The following is a 6,000-nucleotide window of genomic DNA, read 5'->3' as shown; positions in this document are numbered from 1 at the left end:
GACATATTGTTTTCCCAGTGTGTCTGTATTATTCTACATTTGTCTCTTCACTGGGACCCACCCCTCCCAGTTCATTATTTTTGCTCCTGGTTGAGGCTAGGCATGCTTCTCTAGGGCTGGGAATCACCAACAAGTCAGTACCTGCAGAGCGTAAAGTGTTGCTGGGGGCATAGGGCGACAGGCGGTCCCTCAGATATGTGGGGCCCAGACTGCAAAGGGCCTTGAAGGTCAAAACCAAAACCTTGAACTTGTTCCAGGCCACAACTGGCAGCCAATGCAGCTGCCTCAGCACAGGCTGGATATGGACCCTCCAAGATGTTCCTGTGAGAACCCTAGCAGCTGCATTTTGTACCAGTTGCAATTTCCTTGTCAAGGACATGGGCAGCCCCACGTAGATGGATCCACCTCTCTGCAGGAGGAAATCAGCCAGTCAAGCAAGAAAGTTATAACCACAAGTATAGTGACATGAAAATTCAGTTCCAAGAGATTTGCAAAAAAATGGCAGCTTTATAATAGATTCCCCATAATGCTGAAAAGCCCCATAACATCTTAATATAAATGAGGTAAAGGCCTAACATACTTGTGGGCATAGCGGAAACCAAAATCCCCAAAACCACCACTCCAGACTGCATGTGACATCTAACAAAATGTGAACCCTTCTGACACAGTCAACTATCAACAGAGATGGAATTGTTAGCCCCACAAACTAAGCACCATTTTTTTTCAAGCCAATGATGCTGATTGGGTCATGGGAGACTTCTCTCTCCCTTTGAGCATATTTCCTCCATGCTTGCCTCCACAAAAAAACAAACAGAATGGACAGAACAGAATAGTCAGACTCTTCTCCTCTTCCTAAAGAACAATTATGTTCTTTAAGCAGCCTGATGCTTTGCTCCTCTCTCTACCTATTAGGTCTAAGGGGTGCAAGCCTACTGCCTGATGAGATGAGAAGAGAAATTTTTAAAAGAAGCAATAGTATTTTTGTCCTGCTTTTCACTACCCAAATGAAACTAAAGTGAGCAACAAATGCCTTCCACGCTGCTCTCCACAACAGACACCCGGTAAGGCTAGTGAGACAGAGAGAGCTCTGAAAACTATGACCAGCACCGGTTGTGCTGCTGGCTGCTCAGAAGGAGAAGTGGAGGAAGACCCAGCTCTACCATGAAAGAAAGCTGCCACTGGGGAGGGCAGCAAAACAAGGATCCCCAGGTGATCGCCCCCTCCACAGGCCAGTCATGTGGCATCATGGTCCAAAAAGGCTGGAAGGGAACATACAGGGGAGGAGATGACACCACAACAAGTGAAGAGCCTGGAAAGCTCACCAAAGGACACATGAATGTACAGAAGAGCTCCTAGCAGTGTGGAACACCCATCCAGGGAACTCACAAAATGAGGCCAGGCAGAGGAGAAGCAGTGCGGCTCAGGGCCTAGTCCACAGGCAGAGTGCACAGCAGGGGTATGGATGATCTACAGGGCTGTACAACCAGCCAAGAAAAGCAGTGTGGCCAGGAGGACAGCCAAACACCAAAATGAACACCCACATTCAGTCACCTAGCCACCACCAGGAACAAGGGCCAGGGCAGAAGAGTTGAACCACTGCCATAAAAAGGGGAGCAGACTAAACACTGACCTAAGAGCAAAAGGCATCTGAGAAGCAGCACTGAAAAGGGGGGGGGCTATGCAGGAACCCCTCCCCATACCACCCTGGGACTTTGAAGCCCTTGGACACCCTCTCATGTGCTGCCACATGGGGACTCGTCAATGCAAGTCCCAAGGCGAACCTCCACTCCCCTCACTCTATGAACCTTGATGGCTGGTATGCCAGTGAGTCAGCTAGCAGTGCCATGGAGGTTCCCCCCTCCCTCGCATCCCACATGGTGAGGAGAGCAGGCCACGAACTGAAGCATAAAAATGTAGTTTGTGCCCATGTCTGGTCATACATAGACTTGAGGAAAGAAAACATTGTAAAACTTCCCTAAATAGTAACTCGTGTGTAACCGAGTTGTATGTGGCTGAATGTACCCAGGAAAATACGCATTGTACACCTGGGAAATATACATCCCTCAGCTCTTTATTTCTCGCTTCACTTTCATTCCATTGACACCAAATACCTCTTTCCTTTCAACTTTTTTATTAGCCTTTCAGAAAACACAATTTATTTTGGAAGGAATCATGCAGCTGCCATTATCTCAAAATATTATTAGAAATAGTTATGTCACTCTATTCCTTAGGTTGATTTGCAGTTGCTTCCAAACTGCCCTGAAATCCCGTTCTCTGCCAAGTGTTTTCTGTGGCAAACAAGGCTCCATTCTGGGATACAGCCTAGCTATTTTCTAGGAAAGACAAACGATGTGCACAAAAGCTTCACTTGATAAGAGCCCAAAAGGGGCGTGTGTGTGACAATGCTATTTATATTTATGATACTTAGGCATTGTTTGTTTGTGGACACTGATGAACCTGTGTCATCATTCAGAAGGATGCAAAGTGCTTACTCCAGACAGGAGCGGAGGTAATTACATACTGCCTGACATACAATTTTCCCCCTGTGTCAGCATACAGATCTATTTGCTTCTTTATCGGTTACCTTTTTATGCATTGTTGTGGGGCTAGAAAAGAAAGGAGCTGATGTGTTTCTCTTGGGGAGGGGGGGGGGGCGGTGATTGCAGTTTGATGAAAGTGCCTGCCAACCCAAACTCTTTTGTCATTCAGTTCTTCACCCATTTCTGTAACTTGTATCATGTCAGCATTTACCCACAGGTCACTTTGCCACAGTAAACAGTTCTTTGTATCACTCCAGGAATCTGCTGTTGCTAAATGTGCTTCTGAGTCCAGTGTGCAGAGATCTCAAAATTGTCTGTCTAAAACTATACATTTTGTCTTTGACATAGGTGCTCCTGTGAGGTCTAGAAATAAAAGCCCAAGGCCAGCCAACAGTGCCAAAAAAAAAAGAAACAAAGAAAGAAAGAAAAAGAAAAGACATGCTGTCTGTCATTCAGCTTCTGAAAAGTCTAGCAATCACACAGCCATAGGACACATAACCCCTACTTTAGCAGTCTTTTAAATATATATAAATATAAATTACACATTTGCTTTCATACCAATATAAGAGATTTTCATTTTAGATACAGTATGGCAGAATTCTGGGTGATAAAAACACGACTGAACTTGGAATCAGGACTATGGGGCCTGCTTTTTGGAATTTCAACCAGATTGGTAGCTCTCGATGCATTGTACAATTTTTGTCCTTGGATCAGAACTTCTAAAAACCTATTCCGTGTATCTTTTGCTGATAGCTGGTGATCTTCCATGGATGCTTTGCTGATTTTCTCTTCTTATCAACTTTGCGTTTTTATGATGGTTTAATTTAATAGCAGGATCCAAAACAAGAGGAAGTGCAATTATGCAAACAGCTGTGTACAATCCCACGCAGTGCTATAATAGATCACTTCTGCAGATGTGCCCTTGTGAAAGCAGAAAGAACCCTTTGTATGTAGATTCATTTTGCTAAGGCTGGAAACAGTCTTCCCATGGACAAGTTAAGGACACCTTTGCCTGCAGTACTATGGCTTGGATCCAATGCTTTGTTTCCACTTGTATAGTGTTATTTTCCATGAAGGTCGTAGTGCACTGTGTAAAGTTGCTGATCTTGTGCTAGGTTATTAACAGCCCATTAAAAGGCACTGATCTTATGTGAGTGGGTGTGCCTAATAAAGGCCTAACTCTGCTACAGACTACTGGGTAACACAAACAAAAATGATTGGGATGAGGGATTAGAGGGGATACATATTAAATTTGGAGATGATACTAAACTGGAAGGGGTAGCAAACACAACCGAAAAGAGAATCAAAATGCAGGATGATCTTGATAGGTTCAAAAAATGGACTAAACTGAATAAACCGAAATTCAATAGGGACAAATGGAAAGTTCTGCATTTAAGTAGGAAAAATCATAGGCACCAATATAGGATGGGGGAGACTTATCTTGGCAGCAGCATGTGCGAAAAGGATCTAGGAGTCTTAGTAGACCATACATTGAACATGAGTCAGCAGTGTGACTCGGTGGTTAAAAAGGCAAATGGGATTTTGGGCTGTATCAAATGGAGTATCATGTCCAGATCACAGGAGGTGATGGTACCATTTTGCTCTGGTTCAGCCTCACTTGGATTACTGTGTTCAGTTTTGGGCGCCACAGTTGAAGAGAGATGTAGACAATGATGTTGCTGCTACAAAATCAGGGATGCTGCAGTCATATAACTAATTCCATCCTAAATATATATATCTACTGAACACCATTTTAACACACACACACTCAAAGCCGAACTGCAAGTTTAAGACCAGCAATAAAAACACAATTAAAAGAATGTTAAATGTTCTAAATTCAGCTTTTAAAAGAATCTTTAAAGCTGAGGCCTAAAGTTATTAAAGCAGGACAGAGTACTTAAAACTGCTTTGGATCTAAAAGACTTGAGAGTATAAAAACATCTCTTGGCATCTAATAGCAGCAAGTAAATCTAATTAATTCCTGAGCATAGGCAACTCCTTAAGAAGTCCTTCTCCCGCATGCTCACCCATCTCACCTCAGAACATGAGGGCACACAGAGCAAGCTCTCTGATGCTGTATTACTTTATATGTCAACACCAGCACTCTGTGATAGGACAGCCAGGAATGTCTGATCACTATACCTCACATTTGATAGCAGCTTAAATGCTACATTTTGAAGCTGATGAAGTTTCTGTACTGTGTTCTGTTCATTCATTCCCCTTAAGCAGGAAGCCTCTATTTTTATTGTTTCTTATTGTCCTGGTTGGAATGTGCCTGCTAGTAGAAAGATGCAGATGCCAAAGTATTACTGATAAGTATTAAGCAGTTTATTGGAAGGCACTACTGCACTATACACTACAGAAGTAAAACTGCAAACTGAATCAGATGTGTGGTACAGCAATACATATGAAAAATGTATGTGGCTACAGCAAATAATATAGAATACATTAGCTCAGTGGTCCCCAAAGTTTTTATCACCGGGGACCGGTCAACACTTGACAATTTTACTGAGGCCTGGGGGGGTAGTCTTTTGCCGAGGGATGTCGCCACTGTTGCCTGAGCCCCTGCTCCACTTACTTTCCTGCCAGCGCCCCTGACTTCCCGCCGCCTGCTTGGGGGGCGCTGCCAGCAGCAGCTGCCATGCCAAGGGGGAGCCCCAGCCATGGCAGCCGCTGGAGAGCACCAAAGGTGAGCCGGCAGCAGAGTGGCAGGGCAGCCCCCAAGGCAGCACCCGGGGAGGAGGTTAGGAGGAGCTGCGGCCCAGTACCGAATGATGCATGGACCGGTCCCGGTCCCCAGACCAGGGGTTGGGGACCATTGCATTAGCTTGAACAGATAAGACACAATCCTAAACTAGTCCCCAGCAAAGGTCATACTACGTAGGGGGGAGATGAACTGCAAAAATACTTTGTAAATATTCTTGTAACAAAAAGTTGCAAACATGAGAGCAAACACTGCGTATTAGCCAATCTAAACATTAAAACGTTAATTGCCCTCCTAACAAACTTCTGTCCTCCTAGTTTTAGATCAGTTTCCTAACAAGCAAAATAATGTAGTTTCAAAGCTACCCTCCCAAGGATCCAGGAAGGTTGAAGAGGCAGGACTCTGACATTGGGTTGCCATTCCTCAGTTGATGGCAGGGGATCCCCTAGTTTGGAGCCTCTACTCTGCTTCAGGATTCTCAAGAATCAGGGGAAGTTACCAAGAGCAGGGAGGGAAGAAGCAGACAGTCAACATGCCATTGCTGCATCACCTGGAAGTGACACAGGCACATTGGTGATGTTGAGGGTGATACTCTGGTATGGGGACAAAACTCTATGGTAAGAAGTTAATTCTACTATACAGGCTTTGCCAGCAAACCAGTGTGTTGTCCTCAGTGTCACTGATGTGCTTGCATCACTACCAGGTGATGTAACAATGTTGTGTTCACTTTTTCATTCTTCCCTCCCCAATCTTGGT

Source organism: Paroedura picta, chromosome 1, assembly GCF_049243985.1.
Source record: "Paroedura picta isolate Pp20150507F chromosome 1, Ppicta_v3.0, whole genome shotgun sequence".
Lineage (NCBI taxonomy): Eukaryota > Metazoa > Chordata > Lepidosauria > Squamata > Gekkonidae > Paroedura > Paroedura picta.
Note: the sequence above shows the minus strand (reverse complement) of the source record.